This window comes from Adelges cooleyi, unplaced genomic scaffold, assembly GCF_023614345.1.
Source record: "Adelges cooleyi isolate 19-005CV unplaced genomic scaffold, UGA_ACOO_1.1 ACOO_flye_CR_arks_rails_tigmint_CR_PRNA_521, whole genome shotgun sequence".
Classification (NCBI taxonomy): Eukaryota; Metazoa; Arthropoda; class Insecta; order Hemiptera; family Adelgidae; genus Adelges; species Adelges cooleyi.
In genome coordinates, this window is record NW_026096210.1 from 125,812 (window position 1) to 149,378 (window position 23,567).

The 23,567-nt window shown below is 27.3% G+C and overlaps 1 long non-coding RNA gene across 3 annotated transcripts; it reads left to right on the plus strand.

The window, feature by feature from the left end:
• Positions 1-1,573: 1,573 nt before the first annotated feature.
• Positions 1,574-11,443, plus strand: LOC126842446 (uncharacterized). 3 transcript variants are annotated; one of them, XR_007686333.1, is made up of 7 exons: positions 1,574-1,735; positions 7,368-7,452; positions 7,512-7,595; positions 7,674-7,743; positions 7,804-8,001; positions 9,536-9,608; positions 11,402-11,443. It is a non-coding gene; the product is annotated as an uncharacterized LOC126842446 (long non-coding RNA). The 3 variants fall into 3 exon arrangements; XR_007686332.1 differs by having other exon boundaries at positions 7,804-7,914; XR_007686331.1 differs by lacking the exon at positions 11,402-11,443 and having other exon boundaries at positions 9,536-9,745.
• The last annotated feature ends 12,124 nt before the right edge of the window (positions 11,444-23,567 follow it).

The window sequence follows — 23,567 nt, forward strand, 5'->3', positions numbered from 1 at the left end:
TTCAAGGCTGCGTTTTTTTTCACTCATCATCGCGCGGTACTCGGTCTTGTTCAGAGTTTTGGTAGAATACAAATTAAAATTGTGATAACTAATAACTTACTATTTGTCAATAACAGTATTATGTTGTTATGCATTATGTTTGTTAATTAAACAAATTTGTTCGTTTGTTTGAATAATTTCCTCAGTCCTTCACACTGCCGTTCAGTCCCTCACAATGACAATTTGTTTAATTCAAATTTTCTGCTTAACTAAGAATTTCTATGAAGGAACATTAAAGGTCTTTATGTGAATCTCATGGCTTAATCAGAAACAAAAAAAATATTGTAAAAAAATTGACTTTTCTTTAAGTGAAACAATTATGTCAAAATTCCTTGGTTTCAGAGAATCATCTATATAATTGTATATTTAAATACATTTATCCGAGCTGCTCTATTTGAGCTTGAGGCTTTTTAGTATAAATAAATTAAATCATGACTCTGAGACTTTTTTTGCTCTTAAACTGGTTAGGTTAGGTATAAAATATTACACGCCTGACGCACGTAAATACATACTACATAATAATACATAAGCCGACTGAAGCACGACACAAACTAAATTAGTTTTGTGTCAATAAATATTATTACCCAGATACGATAAACAGATAGACAGACAAGTAAGAAAAAAATCATACTGAAAGGGTAGAAAAAAATAATGCTTTCATCTTTATAATTGGTTATCATTGAATAACGTCTATAGATAAGATATCGCACCAAGGACGTCCGGAGAGTAAAGATACAACCCAATACAAGCCCCCCCTCCCCCAAGGCCGTAGAAAATTTTTTTTGCTATGTTGGCCACAATGCAGTTAAGCTTATTTTTTCCCCTTCAAAACAAGACCAGAACGAGTTCAGTACGTCAAAAACTGTGGTCACAGGAATTTTTCTCGTGAAACATGTCGATCGAGTCTTCCGCCAAGTGGAGAATCCGCGCCAAATCCGTGAAATCGAGTGCAGACCTCCAAAGAGTTTTTGGAACGCTATGAACTGAAGGGTGATGATTTTCTCAAGTGTATTTCTACTGGAGATGAAACTTGGGTTGCACACTATACGCCTAAAACCAAGAGACAGTCCGAACAGTGGCGTCACACCACTTCACGGTTCACCCTCAGCCAATATTACCTAATACGTAATATAAAATTATTAAATACATATAAATTTAACATTGAGTTAACTAGTATTTGATAGAATGAGTATTATAATAAAAACAAATTTAATATACTCAATGTTTATTAATATAATGTATCACACAAAATCTAACTTAATTTATTATTAAATTACAAACGTTTTTGTTTAATACAAATCCATAACGTTTTATGAGTGTAATGTTTTTTTTTATGTGCGGCGATGGTATAAAATGCTACGTGACGTTTTGGGGGTTGTGGTGGCGGCGAGGGTGTTGCAATAGCAACAATGCATATTGGACTCCCTCAGCTGTTACCGAGCGTTATTATTGATTTATTACGGCGAAACGCACGCTACCGTTTTTACTTCACCATGGCGGATGGCCTTGCATGCAGTACGGTACGAGACGACGTCATACGCGCATTAAACGTTGAACAATTTTTTTTTTTTTTATGTTTTAACAATTTACGATAAAATTCATCAAATGACATATTATTTCTTTACACCGTACTCATTCGTCATACAGCATTACAAAATGTTTTAAAACTGAACACAAGGTTGCAGCGTAATATTAGGTACAGTATAAAACGTATATTATAAGGACTCTGGTCAATAGAATAACCGTGCATGTATAAAACGTAACGCCAAAAGAACCTTGAATAATATTTTATTATAATGTATAACAATAACAAAACTATTGGAATTTGCTTTTTATGCAGCTTTTAGCTTCGATACAAAGCTGCGAAGGTATGATGTGTTTTTTTTTTTATCTGTATGCACTGTAACTTTTTAGCTTCGATGCAAAGCGAGAAGTTATTGGTTTTACTCTGATGTGGGCAATTTTTTTTCGCTGTATACACTGTAACTTTTTTAATACTAGACCAATTCCTTTGAATAGCAACTCTATAAATCACAAATTTTGTCTAGTTTGTACTTTGGGGGGGTAAAAGTTGAAAAAGTTTAAGTCTTCACAGACAAAAGTTGAAAAAAAAAAAAAAAAACCGTACGAGTTTTTAAGTTAGAACTTTTACTGGCTATAGTATCGAGAAAAAGAGTCGGATCGAGTTGAAATGTATAAGAAATATTTATTTGGTATGCCCGCGCACGTCAGTTTTGTCAAATTTAAAATATACCCATTTCCCGCCCCCCTAGAGGGGGGTACAAGTTTTTTGTTTTTCGGGTTTTTAGCCGTAATTTTAAAACTTTTGGGTTGAAAATTTGCCAGTAGTTGGAACTCATATGTATCCATAACATATTAAGCGGGTGAAAAATTCGGCACTACAGTTTTTTTTTAATTGCCGGAAAACTGTGTTTTCGCAGATTGCGTATATTTTAACAAAAACGCCTAAAATCTTTAAAAAAAATTGATCAAATCATTAAAACAATTTTATGTATATCTATGCAGAATGATACCATTAGGTTTTGTGCTCAAGTACCACTTTTGACTTAAAGTTTACACAAATTCAATTTTTTTTTTTTTTTTTTTTTAACTAAAAACCCAGTGTACCAGATGTGAGAAACGAACGAACACTTAAAACTATCAGTTGGTAACGTCTATCCGTGTTAGATTAGTTTAGGGCCCAATGATCGGTATCATAATATTGTGTTTATTACATGATATCACAGACGACTAAATCGTGTAACTGATTATAGTAGACACTCCATTTATTGGGAAAAAAACCTGTCCGTGTACTTATTGAGACACTTAATGATTCTGATACGACAAAACCACTGTCGTTATCTCGTTATTTTATAGCCTGCGTTATATAACCTTACCGAAGGTTAACTATGAGTATTTAATGTCCAAATACCTGCAAATAATGAAGAGGACTATTATTTGTCTGCATTCAAATTATGTGTTGGTTTTTATGCAATATACCGACTCAAAATGTTTTCTTTATTACACAATTTTTTTAAAGAAAAACTAATGTTTTGTATATTGTTATACTGTTATTCATTTAATTGATTGTTTAAATTGTCTAATATTAGATAATCTGCTTCGTGCTAATTTTATTTTTTTAGTTTATCAACTTGTAGCTCTTATTTTGTAAAAAATATTTCATTATTTTATTACTATGTACTATTACTATTAAGATAAATTTGAATAATAATTAAGTCATAAATGATAATACTTTATTTTATGACTAGATCAAATCTCGTGAACATTTAACATCATGATACTGCTCCTATGCTATTATTAAAAAAACACAATTTTTAAAATCTCCATAAAAGGTTATTGTTAAATAACAGGCAACAGCCGACTGCTAGTGGCTATACACGTTAGTAATATTCAACTAATAAGTAATAAATGTAGGTAAAATTTATTGTTTTCTCTATCACAGTACCAGTATACGATTTATTTTAATTTAAATGTAAGAAAATCGATTTTTCTTTAGAAAATAACAAGAAATTAATATACAGGATGAGGCAGTAAAACGGCGATTTTCTAATGTATTTAAATGGTAAAACCCGTTTCACTAACCCACCCTTTACATTTTAAGGATCTATGAAAAGGTTTTTTTAGTTGCATTTTATTTTGTACATTGTCAATCTAATAAAATAGAAGTATAATATAGCTTTGAAATAATATAATCTGTGAAGTATAAATAGTTTGTGTGAGATTGCTTTAATGGAAGTATATAATACATAAATATTAATTTTATTGAGAATAAGCGGTTATAATTTAAACTATGGAGTACAAACGATTGAAACATGAATCGTCGACCATTCCAACAAAATATAACAAGACATTGTATATGTGTTATTTGGTCCACTAAGTTTTTGCAAAAAAAAAAAAAACCAGTACAGTGGGGTCGGTGCATAGTGGGGACGGAGCATAGTTGGGTCGGGGCATAGTGGTGACGGGGAGGTCACAGGTTTACAGGATTTTTTAAATCTGAAAGTGATAAAATCACTTTCGAAAAAACGCTTCGATGCAAATCGGTAGTTAGTATTTTCAAGCCAGTACAGTCCAAACCAAGCACAGTATAAACCAGCAAAGTTAGAAAGTTTTAAATTAAGGTTCTGTATTTACAAATGAACATCAAAGCGTTTATTTGAAAGCGATTTTGTTCAATTTTATCACTTTTATTTATAATAATTCTTGTAGACCTGTGACCTCTCCGTTTCCTCATTGCTTTGATTACATTATGCCAATACTCTACTGTACTAGTCCTCTCGGATAAAATCACTTTCAAATAAACGCTTTGATGCTCATTTGTAAATACAGAACCTTCATTTAAAACTTTCTAACTTTGCTGGTTTATACTGTGCTTGGTTTGGACTGTACTGGCATGAAAATACTAACTACCGATTTGCATCGAAGCGTTTTTTCGAAAGTGATTTTATCACTTTCAGATTTAAAAATTCCTGTAAACCTGTGACCTCCCCGTCACCACTATGCCCCGACCCAACTATGCTCCGTCCCCACTATGCACCGACCCCACTGTACTGGTTTTTTTAATACTGGACCAATTCCTTCGAGTAGCAACTCTATAAATCACAAATTTAATCTAGTTGGTACTCTGGGGAGGTAAAAGTCGAAAAATTTTACTTCTACACAGTCGAAATTTGAAAAAACAAAAAAAACCGTACGAGTTTTTAAGTTAGAAATTTACTGGCTATAATTTCGAGAAAAAGAGTCGGATCGAGTTGAAATTTGTTAGGAATATTTATTTGGTATGCCCTCACACGTCAGTTGTATCAAATTTAAATTATACCCATTTCCCATCCATCTCCCTAGGGGGAGGGGGGTACAAGTTTTTTGGGGTTTTTAGCCGTAATTTTAATTCCTTTAAGTTGAAAATTTGCCAGTTGTTTGAACTCATATGTATCCATAACATATTAAACGAAAAACAAATTCGGCACTACAGTTTTTCTTTAATTTCCGGAAAACTATGTTTTCGCAGATTGCGTACATATTAACAAAAACCTCTAAAATCTTAAAAAAAATGTATCAAATCATTAAAACAATTTTATGTATATCTATGCAGAATGATACTATGATAAATGCGATGTCTGTAAACAAAGTTTTAATATACAATCTTACCTCAAAACTCACGAAAGAACACATACCGGCGACGTAATGTCTGTGTAAAAACATTCTGTCATTCTGTTGGCTTTGAGGAGAAATTGTTTATAATACATGTAAATTTGTATTTTAAAATTGAATTTTAATTAAAAATATTAATTAATTTTTATGCAACGAATCATGTTTATGGAAAGATTAAATTAAAGAATAATAATTTATTGTGTTACTTGTAAATTGTGTTTATTTTTTTGTTGAGTTAATTATAGATTTAAAATAATAAGTAGGTAATATAGTTTCAATTCTTTATTAAAATACCTATGTTCATAATTCACTTTAATAACTGTGGAATTTAAAAATACTATCTTTTGTTAGATTTTTATGTTTTCAAATAAAAATAAAAATTACAAAATTTTTACAACATATAATATTTCTATTTAATCGTATATGAGTAGAAAATCAACATAGTCTTTAAAAAGTTTAACTTAGAATAATATAATATACAAATATTCTTGCACAACCGCATTTAGTGAAACCAATGTGTTTTATACTTTATAAACCAGTGTTCAACATGTTATATAATTTGGTAGTTAAATTGTACTGTTAAATTAAGTAACTCCAGGTTGTACAAGAATCACCAACAGAATACATATGTATGTATTTAATATTTTTGTTAGTTGGTAGAAACATATGTACTCATATAAATTGACATTTTATTCTTGACTAAAATGAACAAACATGTACTTAAATCGAAGTGTGTGGAAATTAATCATATGGTCGCCAAGATACTCTGAAAAGTCACCAAGCAAAAGCACACGGCTCATAGTTTCATACACCTCACGTGACTGTTTGGCAGTTTTAAAAATAGTTTTTTAAAATCTATTTGTTATTATTTTATCATTTTTTTTACTAATGGTTTAATTCAGATTTAATATATTTTTATTAATTGTCTTATAATTTTTTATTTATTACTATCGTTTAACAAATCAATAACATAAGTGTTATTTTTCCATTTAATTTTTCGACGGTCACATGAATTGTTTAGTTTTTACATTTTTATAATGTATTTTTTAATTTTCATAAACTACACATGCAATATGGTAAACAATATTATTACTATTTTTTGTTATAAAATGTTATTAGTCTTTTTTAGTTACTTTTGGTTTTTAAGAGAAATTGTTTATAATATATGTTAATTTGTATTTTAAAACTGATTTTTAATTAAAAATATTTTTTTATTTTTATGCGTTGAATTATGCGAACCATGTTAAAAATTAAAAATAAAATGTATTATTATTTCGGCAATTATGATTACACAATGGTAGTAGTTTCATTTATATTTTTTAGAATAAGTTTTTCGTTTTTTTTAATTCGAAGAATTATTAAGTTTGATTGATAGTAAACCTAACCTGACCAATATTAATAAATATCATTCGGACAAATCAGCAGAATATGGTTACTTCAATATTTACATTTATTATTAAATAATTAGTAAAAATAATTTTGTTCAATATATTTGTGTGGTTAGTAGTTCCCAAGAAAACATAAAATCGAGACATTTTATTTGTATTCACATCATTAATGTGACTTAGAAAATAAGAAATATTATGTTATTATCTAGAAAACAGCTAAGCAACTATAGTTATTATAGTTATTAAGAAAAAATCAAATATTTCAAAAATCCTAAACTACAAAACAAAATGCATTTTATTGTATACGCATATTTTGGTAGCAATGTTATCATTGTCAGGGATTACAACAGATTTGGCCTAAACTTTTTTAAATATTTGATTATTTTAATTCTTATCCATCATATTATAAGAGGTTAGTGAAGTGCGGTGAAACCACCGTTATATTTATATACCATTCGGTTCAAAAAAATGAATAAAATTTAAAGACAATATGACGACAGTCAGTTTTGGTTGAAACAATGCTTAGTTTGGACTGTGATTGGTTTAGAATATGCAGGTTTACACAGTGCTAATTTTTTAATAGATTTTTATTTTAAGTTATAATTAAAACAGCTATAGATATTTTGTTAATACACGCAGCTATTAAAAGTCGAAAGATGAGATTTATAAATTATAATGTAAAAGTTCAAATTTATCATTTTTTGACTAATATAATGACAAAATCCTCATGACCGTAAATAATACGTTATTATTTTTTTGTTTTTGCAGGAACCTCATTTACAGCCGTCAATTCTTGGGGGTCCTGCTGAAATACAACATTTCTTATTCCTGGATTTAGACAGTTGTAGTTATAGTTAGTATAAACAAAATAACTGATAATTTTAAAATAATAATTGTTTTACCTTACTTTAGGAAACTTGAATAATGGTAACCGATTCTTGCAAGTTTCGCTGACTGGCAACATATCTTCTGTTTCAAATTTAATAATCTTTCGTGGTAAGCATAGCCATAAATAATGATGATTAAAATAATTATTAATTTTTGTATTTTTTTAACGAACACCATAATTTACAGCGAACAATTTTTGTGACATTTGCTGAGTGGCTACAAGTCATCTTTTTTTTAATTAGAATAGTCGTGTTTGGTGAGTATATACATAATAATTGGTTATTGTAAAATTTTAACTTTTTTTTTCTTCCCTCAGGAAGTATTTATTTATAGCAACCAATCTTATAGCTGCTCATTTCAACTATTGTAGTTATCAAATGGAGTATTTGCTGTCAATTCATAGTCCGGAATAATTAAGAAATTACAAGTATTTCAGAGAATTCAAAATTCTTTATGATTAAGGGAATAATTTGTCAACCTAACAAGATGTGGATTTAGTGGAACTTATAATTTTGTAATTTTTCTTTTTGAAGTTTTTAATCCATATTATTATGGAATGTTAATTTTTTTTTTAACATATTATGAATAGGCAAAAAAAAATCATAAACCCTTACTCCTAGAAGATGTGGAAACCATAGCTTTTTTTACATGTTTAAGGTTAGTGTTAAGATTCGAGGACTGATAATTAGACTGAATAGATCCTTTGGAGATATAAGGAAAGTCCAAAAAAGAAGAAAAATACACTTTGATTATAGTATACTACTAGGTTAGGTTAGGTTAGGTACTATAGTATACTACTAGGTTGCTCTATAAGAGTGAACACAACAGGTAGTCAATTACGACTTATGGGAAACAACGGTAACATAATGTTATTGACAGCCGATCTACCAATCATGTATTCACTCTAATACTAAGTCCCAATGTGTGTTCTACACAAAAAAAAAACAAAACAAAACGTATAACACATCGTTGTATTACCAATACCATCTTAGCTCCGTCCCAAAGCTAAAACACATAACTATAAAGCCAATACCTACTCTTCCTGAAATTGAAGCTAAGATACTATAATTGAATTGTTAAATTAATTAACAACTTTTTATTCGTTAAAAAATATGGTTGAGAGTGGGACTATAACATTTATAATTGTCTTAATGTAATTATAATTTTATTATTGTCTTATTGCAATCAAAATGTTTTTTATTAATAAACAGCTTAGTGGGATCGACACAGTGGTTTAAAATCTGAAATATTTGGCCAAAACCCCATAAATATTAGTTTTTTTGTTGGAGAGTATCGTGTAAAAAATTGGTATTTAAAAAAAAACAGTGATTTCGAACCACTGCATAATGGAAACGGTACATCTTGGATAGTTGGAGATCATAGGGATTCAAGAGTTATTATAACTCTTTTTTTTGTATTTCTTTAATAAAAAATAATATAGACCACACGTTTTTGAGAAAATTAAATATATTATACCCCTCCCCCTTCGCTAAATTATATTTAGACTAATTTTCAGGTCTGAAAGCCATAAACTACACCTAATAGAGTGAGATAAAGTAAAAAATGTCTACCCATTGGGGTAAATGGATTTGTATACTTTTTTTAGTTTATCAAAGTATACCTATTCATAAAACTATGTTTAAAAAACTTTCCATACAAATTTATAAACATTCGACTATTTTTAAACTAAAACGTTATAGCGCATCATAATTTCAAGTTATGATATGTAAACTGTCTGGGTATTTTTTTTTATTTTAAACTAAATTTTAGTCATATGATTTATGTCGCTTATTTAAAATAAAATAAATTTTAGACACCCTTAAACCTTGGCCTATTAATATATAGGTGTTGGCTATTATTCCCTAATAGTCAATTAAGGTTCCTCAATACCAAATAATTTTCATCTACTTTTACCTTATTAATTCAATAATTAAAATTGAAATCATTTGCATGAAAATTGTTTGTTTGAAATGCAATATAAAATTATTTATCATATTTAAGTAATCTAAATTTTAGTTCTTGTCACTAATATTCCGTCTTTTTTTTAGATTATACCGCACTACCAACACTAAAAATTCGTTCCACTGATGCAACGGCAATGACAACGGCAACGACAGACAGGTCTAATTACGAAATGTAATTGCAATCGACTTTTAAAATGTATGATTTTGTTTTGTTTTAGAGTGGACTACTACCAAAACATTAATCTTGATACTTAGTGTTTTATAACAGTTTTTCGTTTTTAATTTTAAAAAATATCACACCTTTTTGTAAACCATTAATGAATAACATAAAAAAAGTTAAAGTGGTTACAGAAAAAACAATCATTATAAAGTATGGTTTAATGTTATAAATTATATTTAATAACTAATTAACTAAGAAAATTATTATAGAATATAGGTTTAACATTATAAACATTACAAACTAAATTTTTTTAATGCAAAGGTACAACTGAACGATTAATATGAAACACATATTTGTTGAAATTAGTTTGATGATCAATGTTTTTAACCACAAATACATTGATTTTATACTTGTTTCTTCTATAAAATTATGATTCTGTTTAAATACTTGTAATAAAATATTTGTTCATGCATTTCAATACTTTTGAATATATTCTCCTTTATATATTGAAAATATATAAGAAAAAGCAGAGTAAAAAAGTAGGAGAGTGACTACACCAAAATTAATTTACTCAAAATTATTTGTTGCGCCTTGGTTCCAAAAAAAAGTCTATTTAATTAAATTGTATTTTTCATGGCCTCTTTGTTTTATTTAAAATCTATTCTAGGAGAAATATTAATTTAAGGGAATGAAAATCCCTTTTACTTTTTTTCTGCGGTAGGTAAATAGGGTTATAGAAAAAATGTTACCTGAAAACCATATCATAAAAATTGATCGTTTGTTAAAATAAAATATGTACAATACCTAAAAGTTAGCATTTAAAACTTAAACAACTACCTAAGTGTACATCAGGAAACTCTGTCTTATTTTAAGACTTTATTTTAAATACGTTTTTTTTTAATGTTTTAGTCAGAATGTACCAATGGGTTAAAATACTTTTTAGAAGTATCCTTTTACAAGACAATATATTATAATTGTTACACTCTAAAAATACCCCTAGAAAAACTTTTACAACAAATATTTCATAGAAAAAGTTACTAGTTTACAATAAATGTTGTAAATTAAAAGCTCTCTGTACAGAAAAAAGTTTTATTCATAATGTGAACTTTGATTTATAGTGTGTATATTCAAATATAGATTAAGCAATGAATATCATTACTAAACGTGACTACTTTGTTTTTGCATATCCAATATACATGAATGTTTGCTTATCAATAATATTAGAATACATTAAATGCGCTTAATAAAACTGCTTTGTATAAAATTACGCTACAGTGACGACAATTATTGCTTTTTTGATTTTAATTTAAACGTTCTGTTTATTGTGTTACGACCTTACTTTGTCTGATGGCAGTACAAACACGGTGTTGTAGCGTTGCATATTTAATTGCTTCTGAAAAAGTGGTCGTTTTTCCGCCCTAAATTTGAGCTGATATTAAATTTTAGTCATATGCTTTGTGTCGCTTGTTTAAAATAAAAAAAATTTTAACCATCTCTAACCCTTGATCTATTTATAAAAAGGTGTTGACTGTTTTTCCCTAATAGTCAATAAAGGTTCCTCATTACCAAATAATTTTCATCTACTTTTACCTTATTAATTTAATAATTAAAATTGAAATTATTTGCATGAAAGTTGTCTGTTTGAAATGCAGTACAAAACTATTTATCATATTTAAGTAATCTAAATTTTAGTTCTTGTCATTAATACTCCGTCTTTTTTTAGATTATACCACACTACCAACACTAAAAATTCGTTCCACTGGTGCAACGGCAATGACAAAGACGAATAGAAGGTCTAATTACAAAATGTAATTGCAACCGACTTCTATAATGTATGATTTTCTTTTTCTTTTAGAGTGGGTATAGAATTTAAAATTCTTATACTTTGAGTAGAGGTTTTTTTTTTACTCTCCTAATTTATTTTCAATAACGATATTTTTAGACATATTTTTGGCTATGAAAATAAAAATGTACTAGCATCTTCAACTTTATGCATACTGCTGAACTAATTTTTACTATTCTACCATGAGCTACAAAACATGTTTTTTTAATTTTGAACACTTTCATGTAATTATTACACATAGAATTATATTATATTTAAAAGAACTTGATTGATATTAACCAAAAAGGCACATACATTATCATAAAAGTAATTCCATCTCGTTCTGATATGTTTTTATAACAAAACCTAAACAACTTTTGATAATGTCAGCTATGAAGAAAGAATTTGGCTCAGTGAAAATATCTTTGAATTATATCTTTAAAAATTTGTTCGACTTGGCTTCTTTTCCTGAGAACATTCTAATAAAGCTTCAAAATCCTAAATAAGGTATTAATCATAATATATTAAATTTAAACTACAAAACGTTTAAGATCTGTGACATACGGTATTTATTGATAGAATATTTTAATATATACCTTTGTAGTTTATTGTAATTCTAGTTTTGCAAATGTTGGAATTTTTTTCGAGGTAAATAAAATATTTAAATGAATTTGGGACTATTTAAAAAAAAGTTGAGTTGCACACAATGCTTAAATGTTGAGTGTTCTAACATTTCACAAAATGACATAACAAATGATTTTATTGATACTCTAACTTTTAATGTATTCAATTGGATTAAGCTTTAGTTTAGATTTTAGAACTAAAGACATAAAACCAAACCAAAAGAGTAAGAATAAAACCCTCACTGGATGAAAGGCTTAATATTATTGTCTCTGTAAACTGGTAATAGTATATTATATCTATAGAAAAAGATACCCAAATTCAAAAGTAATTGGTTGATTTTTAAAAAAGTTTTATCCTGACGTAAAGTTAAAATGGAAAAAGTGTACATATTTAAAATATTGTTTATGCTCTTGATGGCAAGGAAACAAATTGTTTCATGTTTGACATTAGAAAGTACATATAAGGTACTACTTCCAGTCTTATTAAGGAGTTACAAAATCTTAATTTAAAGGTTTAACTATGATGTCTAATTATTAGTTCAGTAATTAGGAATTTTTTTCTGTCTATCACAGCATCTTTGACAGATATTTAAAAAAAAGTTGCATCGAAACATAGCTATGCATAGTCTCTAATATTGATTAAATAATAATCGTAGAATACATTTTTATCATATTTAAAATAATGAGATCTTTATTTATAGGTTCTCTCGTCAGTTTTTTTTTAAATTATTAAACCAACATTCAAAATTTATATTTGAATACTGCTTTTTTTACTTTTTTAAGTGCTTGTTTAAGGTAAAATTAATGTTTTCTAAAAAAACGACTGAAGAACCTAGTTAATGTTCTTCCCTTTTGAATAAGGGAATTTTAATAAGAAATTCTTTTTACTCCCATCCCAAATTAGTTTTTTTGATAGCTACTTTTAAAACATAAATAGTTAGGCATACATTTCATCCTACTACTAAAACTATTAATCATAATACTTAGTGTTTTATAACAATTTTTTTGTTTTGTATTTAAAAAAATATCACACCTTTTTGTAAACAATTAATGAATAACATAAAAATAAGTTACAGCGGTTACAGACAAAAAAATCATTGTTAAGTATGGTTTAATGTTATAAATTATATTAATAACTAACTAACTTAGAAAATGATTAAAGGTTATACATTATAACGCAAAATAAATTGGATACTCAACATTTCTGGGCTCATAGAAGTTATTTAAGTATACACTTATATTTGTCTGCTCTTCTTGCACCTCTAAATCCGGTCTTAAATTGATAGTACCATGACTGGTTTCGTTAAAATGGGCTCCATACAGTGCTTGATGTTCTATACAAGGTAAAATTTTAGTTAACATAATTATTTTATTGAAATTATTTAAATTAAATGTTGACGAGGTTACCTCTTAAATCGGCTTGCGCTTCAATATTATTCATTCGCCGGTTCTGCAACTTGTTGTGGTAATTTTGTAGATTCAAATCATTACGCAGCCTTGCTCTTCGGTTTTGAAACCAAATCTAAGTAACAAAAAGTTGTACAATCAAACTTTCGACTTTCATACCCAAAATTCAGAGGTTAGGGGGGTTGAAAGCTAAATCCCCCGGTAATATTTCGTCGAAAACTTTAACAATACACGATATTTTACAAATGAAATATATAGATACTGTTTTAGTTAATCTATACATTTTTTTTTATAATATTAAGTGGGATTGGGCTTTTATTAATTATTACTAAAAATTTTTTGAATTATAAATTTTAGATTTTAATTTAATCATTTTTTTTCAAAGTGCTGGTGTATGTAAGTACTCTTAGGTAAATTGAGTTTACACGGGGTTGATTCCCTGAGAAACTCTATGAGGTACTGAACAACTTAGTTTGGAAAATATAGATATTATGTGACGATGAGGAAGTGAAGACTAAGCTAAGTGTGATTACTTAAGTTCAAAGTGGCATAAATTAGAATACTACTGTAATATGTGTCATGTGTAGTATAAAAATGTTAGTGCACAATGAGACGAAAGGCGTAAAATAATGTAACGACAGCTAAATGTACAAACAGTAAAGAAAACTGAAATTTACACATCGACTACCCCAACGAAAAGGGTCGTACCTAGTTTTTTGTAACTTTTCAGGATGAACCAAACAAACATCCAAATTTAAATTCTTATTCTGTTTTTAACTTGGAAAATTTGGATAACATACTATAAAATGTATCCAAATTTTCAAACTGATATGTTAAAAACAGAATAAGAATTTAAATTTGAATGTTTGTTTGGTTCATCCTGAAAAGTTGCATAAACGAGATACGACCCTTTTCGTTGGGGCAGTCGATATGTGTTTGTTAAGTGACACAAGTCAAAAAGTAAACACACATTTAAGAAACATGTTATTTACCAGAAGATGGCTTACCCTATTTTTAACATAGTTTATCATAATAGAGTAGCTTATTTCCAAAAAATTAATATTGATATTATGTTAAAGTTTTTTAATAATATATTGTTTTAATTTGGTCTTTAAATATACTTCCAAAACTTATTATTTCCCTAATAAAGTTTAACTTTATTTGTAAATTTATTTCCAAAACTTATTATTTATTTGTTTTAATGTTTATGGGCGCCCTTGTTTACATAATTATATATTAAACCCTTATGTATAGAATTACAAATAAGAAATGAGAAATTTAACCAATAGATACTCACATATTATGATCTTAAAAATTATGAGTTAAAAACAGGTATTAAAAAGGAAAGATCCGCATTGACAAAAGTCATCATTCGTCTAATGGGTGGTGGGGAGTATAAAAAGGAGACCTGCACACCTGGGATATTGATATTATAATTTAATTTTAAAGTTAGTAATCATTTAAGTTTAAAAAAACGAAAATACTTATTATATTTGTTTACCAAGTTGATAACATAAATAAAATCGTAATGATTTTTTTCCTCGGAACTTTAATCCTCCCACTTTAATCTAGTAATTAATAATATACACACATTTGAGAGCTAATACTAATTATCTGAAATCATTTTTCTTAAATATTTTCATTTGGCTTAAGCCTTAAAGTGTTTGATTTGAAACTTTGTCAGAAAAATAACTTAAAATGTAAGTAGATTAATAAACAAATTATATCTATGATTGTTTTAGACGTTTTAAACAGTTTTTTCATATTCTCCCAAAATTTTAAAAAGGGTTGATAATTAGTTTTGGAAATAAGCTACTATTGTATAGTCTAACAAAAATACTCACAAAGGTTTTTTTTATTATATCAACGAAAGTACATAAAACTTTTTTTTTTTTAAGTTAAGATATATTTCTTTTTAGCTAAAAAAAGCTATCTTTGTAAATTTTCGTCAAACAAGTCGTTTAAATATTAATTATTGATATTTGTGGTAGTTACAAAAATTCAAACTGAAAAAACCGTTAAATGTTTAAGGCGTGATTTCGATGAAAAAAACTTGTTTGAGGAAAATTTACATAATTAGCTTTTTTGTAGGAAACTCAATTTTCTTTAGGAATATGTATCAATAGAATTTTTCAGGCCAATAACTTAGTTATAGATAAAAAAAAATGCCATTAGTGTAAAAACCCGTCAGTCGTCATGATAGGTATCTGAATGTTAATATTAAGGGCTCTAACTTTCACCATCATTTTTTTATCATCATGAACAATATTTTCATAGTGCCGTTCAAAAAAAAGTTGTTTGTTTTTTTGGCCCAGTCTATTATCTATGACTAATACTGTAACTATAATATACTGTAAGTATATCTTATAGTAATAGTATTATAGTAAAGTTGAAAATAATAAATTATTAAAAGAGTTTTTTTACTCATTATATATATTTTAATAGTTTTTACTAGTATGAAGCTTGTAACCGAAGGACTGCTACACAAGAAGTGTAAGAACTCGAATTTCTAACAAATTTGACTGGATAATATTTTTGTTATTGCACACACAAGATCCGTATAGTAATGAAACGTAATTTATATACACTGTGCAACATTTTTCAATTAAGTTAGTGTAAACTATTTTTTTAACACAAGAAGTAAACAACTTACTTAAATAAATAAAAGTTATAACTGACCTTTACACGATATGGGTCAATTTCAATAGTTTCAGCCAGTTGTTGTCTTAGTATTTCATTTGGGTACCGCGTAGTATTGAATAGTTCTTCTAGTTTATTAAGCTGATGTAACGTATATGTGGTTCGTTTTCTTTTCTGTTAATAGATGTGATTAAATTATTAAGTATTTCAAATATTATAAACATTAAAAAGTAAAAATATAATGTACTAACCTGGCGATGTTCGGTAATCTGATTGCGTTGCAGGTTAAACACTGAACCAGGTTCACTGGATCCTATTGACATTTTTGGCGTTAGAGACACTAATGTATGCGAGAGCCGAGAACGTTTGATCAAGCCACCGGGAAACTACGGTCGCGACTGTTCCTACTGGAAAAGCTCATGAAACCGTGAAGCTCATGAAATAGTGACGTTCAGCGCTATTTACCAATCACGGCGCAACGTTGATTAAAAACGGGTTAAAAGGGTAATTTCTCTGATTTTAAAGCCTATATCATACTATTAGAGGTGTAGTATGTTATAGCAATCATTTTATAGCAGTTTCCATCGAAAACCCTTTGATTTTGTCAATGTAATTTTGAAATTGCACTATCTGCGTTGAATTTTGTTATTGGGGTAAAATGGATTGTCTACACAAGCTTTTTGCCATAATTTCACCACCGTGGAACAATATTATTACAAAACATATAATTAATAGCGTTATTTGATAAATTTAGTTTGAACCTTTAATGCAATTTTTTTATTGAAATGAGATTAATGTAAAACTTATATTTTCTCCTATACAAAAATTATTGCAAATTTTGATAATTTTTTAAACAATTTTAAGGTAGTTCTTTTTTTAAAATTTCTATTAAAATGTCTCAGCATATTGCATGCTCTTACAAGTCAGTTAGCTTAAGTATATGTATACAATTTTACAAAGTCAGATTTCATAATATATAGTAACAATAATTAGATAAATAATAATATATTATGTAATGTATAGGTGCCAATTTTATTTTCATTATTATTGTATAATATTATAAATTTAAATTTATTTTGATTTATTATTTGATATTCGTCTTCATTTGAGAAGTTTAAGCTCTCATCAAATAAGATTATATATTGTGGCAATCGAGGTCTTAGGCACCAATTTTTTGTTTTGGCTCCAAGCGGGCTCCTTTAGATTTTAAAAGTCTGCCGTTACCGCTGAAGACAACATTGTTGCTGAAATACGTATACGCGGAGAATGTATTATTTTTATAGTTAAGGGACTTAAATATTAATTTCTTTTTTTTAAACTGTGTCTTGATCCAGTCATCTATTAAGGCTATCACTGTGTCATTATAAATTCGAAGGCAGTTTTAAAATCAAATTGGCATGCAAAATATCTGATGCCCATTTAGGTGTTTTAAATCCATCGGAAAATATCTTTAAATATGTTTTTAATAACTAACGAATACAGTTGTTTATTAAATTAATTAAAAAATGTAATATTATTTTAGCCTCAAATTGGAGCAAAGAATATATTGTTTTTTGATTACTGTGTTCAATTTTGAGATAATTTGTAATATTCTTATACACAAAAAGACAGTACGGCGGGAACATAGTGGGGACAAAGCATAGCATAGACAAGGGAGGTCACATGTTTACAGGAGTTATTATCTGAAACTGATATATTCAATTTTTAAATTAACACTTCGATATGAATAAGGGGATAGTAAGAATTCTAATCAAGTATAGTCTAAACTAGTACATTTTAAACCAAACACAGTAATAACATACCAAAATGAGGTCCAGTAGTGCAGCATGGACCTCACTGTACAGGCTTTTTGATATATAAATTTAATGCATAAAGAAGTCGAATTAGCGGTTTAGGAAATTCCGCGGTCTAGGCACAAAAAAAAAAAAAAAGACCCATCATTGTAAAAACAATATTTATACGATTAAATTATAGTTATACGATAAACACCACTATAAACAAATACTAAATTTTACTATTTACAGTTTAACATTCAATTGTTTATTTAAATTTGATTTAACCCTATTTTAAAATTGTGTGTCTTGACCCACAATAAATTTTAAACTTTTGGACCTATTTTTTTTTTATACCAAATCTATAAATTAGAAATCCAAATATTATGAAAAAAAACCCATCCTTTCGGAATCTAGATAAAACATTATTAAAATAACATATTGTTTGTCTCAAATAAATTAAAACTTTTAAATGTTATAAAATTGTAAAAACACAAAATTTGTAGTCAAACTTTTTATTGAGAAAAATTAAAACATCAGGTAATAGATTATAATAGATGATAATAGATTTTACTACATACATAGAATAGACTGGCATCAAATCGTTTTTTGAGTGATTTTATTAAACACTTTAACTCTCCAGTTTCACAATAATTCAAACCCATTAGGATGGCTTTTTTGAGAAAAAAAAAATTATGAAATTACTAAATAAATTAAGCAGATAACTGTTATTGTTTTGTTAAATATTATATAATTTCTTTTCTTACTAAAAGCCCCTAAATAGCTATTACAACCGTTAATATCGTTAGTAACTTACAAATATTTTTCGTCAGAGAATTAATACTTTTTAAAAAAAAGTTTTCACGCTACTATAAAAAACAAAGTTGCCTAATTAAATTTAATAGTTAGTAAAAACCTTAAGCACCTTTAATCACAACTAGTACTTTTTTGTTCAGCTTTGCCAATAACCTACATAAATAGTCAAACATTACCTTTAATTTTTAATAATTACATAATTTTAATTTTTTACAGGTGATATATGAATACCAAAATAAAACTGCAATACTTTTGGGTACACTTATTATGCCATGGTTGATCGTTTGGCGTTAAACATAGAAGAACCCAAAGATTATCTTCGATTCCTGAGTCTTCTTAGTACCATATTCAGTATACATTTATATATAATATGCTTCTATCATGTCTTGTATTGATTCAACTTCTAACACATTGTAATAAACTACGAGTATTTAAAAACTATTACTTATGTTTTAAATTGTAAAGCACTAGGCTTTTAATAGAATCTTTTATCAAAGTACTATGCCATACAATTATTTTTTGTGCTTTGGTTCGTCCTATATTGGAGTATGGATGTATAATATGGAATTTTTGTATATATTAGATATATTTTATTACTTTTGTAACATCTAGAAATAAGCACTCACTTTATTAACTGTACTTGATCCTTTAGGACGTTCGTTTTAAAAAACAATTATATTTTAGTAGTCAATGGTTGTGCCAGCTGTAAATTTTAAATTTTTTTATAATTGTATCCTTTTGATATATTATTATTAACAATTTTTGATTACAGAAAATATCTTTAATTGTACTCTGTGCCCTTGCAGACGTTCATTTTCTATAGAAATAAAAATTAATAATAACCTTTCTTACTTTTTTTACATATTAATGCTAAATGCTACCCAAGACACATAAAGCAAGTTACTATGATTTAATACTTTTTTTGTCATCATAATAATTTAATTAGGTGCTTAGTTATATTTTCTATGCTTCATCTTTATACGACTATATTTTGATTCTTGATTTTCCCTAAGAAAGAGAGAATTAAAACAATTTTAAATACAAAAAAAAATTATTTTTCAAACTTTACTAAGGATTTAACCTAAATAATTTAATACAGAAGTAGATGAAATAACTTAGTCGATTGTTCGATTCAATAAACGTATGCAATAAACCCTCCACTAACTTTTGAACAAATTCTTATAGTTTTTTTGTATTCAATTAGGAAAAAAATATATATCTTCTAGTCGTTCACGTGGTAAAAAATTTTTTGATATGTGTTTAAATACTTAGTGATTCAATTAAGGATAAGACACTCGTTTTCTCTTAAAATCAAAACTGTATGGTATTTCTTTTCGGACATTGTTATTTTACAATATTAGACAATAACCAATTTTTTTATAAAATAATATTTTTAGCATAAATTATTATTGTGTAATAAAAATCAAACAATGGCTTACATTAGTAATATTTTTATATTTTTAATTTACCATAAGAAATCCAACGAGACATGAAATTCTGAAGATCTTGTTTACCTCGTGTCAAATAAATACAATTTCATAGCTTTTCTTTTTGAAAACATTTTAGTTTAATATTATGTTACCTTACAATATAAGACAATATTCAAATTCATACCTTTTTTTATTTTTTTCCACAGCACTATCAACTTTTAAATCTTAAATGGGAACTTACATATTTAATTGTAAAAGTCATAACGTAATTCACATTATATTTTATGTACTATGGAGGATACGATTAGGGCTTATTGTCAACTCTATAATAAGTAGCTACCGTTGTTATCTATACATTGTAAATGTATGAAAATATTTTGTTAACAAATACCTGTTGACTGTTGATTAATTCACGCATCGCAACCTAGAAATTGACTACAGTCCAAATGTAATTTTCCTTCTTTTTTGGTTGTTCCTTTAATAAATAAAAAATAAAAAGTTTGAATTCAGAGCATAGAGAAATTTGTATAGGATAAAGCTCTAGGTATACCATTAGAATAATTTTTTAGACCGTAATAATACTAAATAATTAGTACTCTTGCTTATTACACTGATTTTTTAATGAGAACATTAAAAATTAAAAAATATAGTCATAAGTAAATATTACTTTTTTTAATAATACAAATAATTGGTATACACTGTGTAATACAATATTGTGAATTAATTTTTGTACTAAATATTATATTTGTATATTCTTCTTATATGTAATAAACAACAGTACATTATATTATATACTTGCTACTTTTGTCTTTTAGTATAGATAAGTAACTTTTGTTCAATAATATATTAAAGTATTATATACATCGTAACTCTTATATGAGATCATTAGATTGGCAGAGAAGAGTGGGCGCATAGCGTCACTCTATTAAAAGCATAGGCCTTTAAGAACAGCCACCAAAGAAATTGTTAATACAAATATTTAAAGATAAGGTTAGATTAACACATTGGTGGAGATCAGGGGTGAGGTCTGGGATTAAAAAGCCTTTTAACTTAAAATTAGTGTTCTTAAAAAAACCTACATTTACGTTTTTGTGAAATAAAAAAAAAATTAATAAAGCACTAATTTTAAGTCTTAAGGTTTTTAGAATCCTAAACCCCTTTCTGATCTTCACTATTTTATTTTTTAAATGTTTAAAGCATTTAAACACTATCTATTGTGTCATCGTGTTCTTCAGTAAAATAATATGAAATTCTTAGAGTTGGGTCTAATATGGATCACTTTCATTCTCAAAATTACCAGTTGTCCTATAAAATACAATTTTATTTTAAATTTCATTTCACTTGTACATTTCATATTTATCGGTACGTTTTATAAAAGTTTCAACATATCTGAAATGTTTAGAAAATAATTAACTCTAGAGGTGTCTAGAGAAAACGTTGACAAATTCCAAGCCATCATGTACAATTCTACAAAAAATATACATAAATAAAATATGTTCAAATAATATGTTTTTATTTAATAATGAAATTATGTTTAAAGTTGCATACAAATATGCAATATACTCATCTAATTTTTTACGTTTTTTTTTTTAAATACAGAAGCAATGAGGGGGAACTGTTTTCCACATGACTTCCCCTAACCTAAGTTTAGTTAAACTGTAAAAGAGCTAATGTTTAAAGTATTATTTATTTTATATGATATTGTTTATATACTAACAATAATATAATATTGTTACTTCCTATATTTTTACTTACTTCCTTGGTTTTTAATAACTGGCAATAGGAACGACAAAATATCATCTGTATGCGTACTTCTTGATCGGTTTGGACTTCACTACCAGATTTTATTTTTCTCGTATCGTTGACAGATCTAGTAAAGTTATCTCTTATGTTGGTCCATTTTTTTTTTAAATCGTTCAACTGCAATAAATATTTAAAATGTTGAGCTGATAAAACATTATACTGTTTTTGCAGATTATAGAAATTAACAATAATATTTTCAAAAACTGGAACAAATGCGCTTTGCCGGGCACCTTTTTATTTACCATCTCGTAGAGTTTTTTTTACAGCGATTACATTATATTATATTCTAGAGCAGTCATTAAATTTGTTTTAGTACAGCAAATACGATACTTATATCTTACTAGCATTTCATAAAGTATATATAATACAAGATTATAGATATAACTATATAATATACTTTTTAACTATAATACTTTATGACTGATATAATACATTATGACTGATTATTACTTTTGTTTTATTAACGTGTATGGTGTGAATTGTAATAACGGTGAACTACGGATTTCTAGAAAATGCCACACCACTAAGAGTCATGTACCTAATTTGCTCAAAAGTCAAAATATTTTTTGTAAATTTTTTTTACCTACCTTTTTATTTTACTTCGAGAATGTTTACAACATTCAAGTTTAATGATGTATTATTACATTTCTTGAAGTCTGAAAAAAGCAAGCAAAGATCATTCTTTGGTAGGTATATTGATGTATCAAAATACCACTTCAAGAAAAACTTAACTCTTAAGTTGTGTAATCAGAAGAGACCGATGGAAAGAACTATCATTCAAGGATAATTAAATGACAAAAAAATATGGATCGCTTGCCTATCCGTTTCATTGACCAAGCCATGACATTTAGCGTCAAGTCTCCATCTATGAAATTATAAGTATGAATCAAGATTGGGATAGATCACAAGTAAAGACCATCAGTTTGGAAGTATACATATATTACCATCATGGGACCATGACACTCAAAATCAATTAACGGCGTTGAAAAACATAAAATAATAACTGCACATACCTCTGTAACTTGTAAGTAAGACCGAGTATTATAGTATACACCAATATCCACATCTATAATTTAATTTATTTAAAAATTATTTTTACCTAAACATTACATATTCAATTTTTATTATTGTTTTTTTCTTTTATTGAAAAAAAAAATACTTTTAATATTTATACTGAATTCTGCTAAGAGCCAAGTCATTTTGCTTTTGATAAATAAATCTAATACATTTGTTTCCATTTAATTTTTTATATCAACCCTTCGTATTAACCTTTAAAATAATATCTTAACTTAAATGTTTAATAAAATAAATATTTTTTTGTTAAATTTAAGCTAAAACCATTTACTTTAGCAAAAAATTTAAATCTAAATAATATTTATGTTATTAATTATTATATTTTGTAATTAAAATATTTTAAACTAGTGTAAATAAAGTTGGTGTGTATAAATATTTGTTCTATTTAATTGTAATCTTTGTACAAATAAAAGTTTAACATAATACCTAACCTAACCTAACTTTCTTTTTTTTTTCTCACATGCACCCATAGAATACCGGGAGAGGACGCGCCCTGTGAGGCTTTACTTCCTCCTAGTCTCTGATGCCATTTATTGGGTATAGTAAACAATAAATACAAACATGAACTT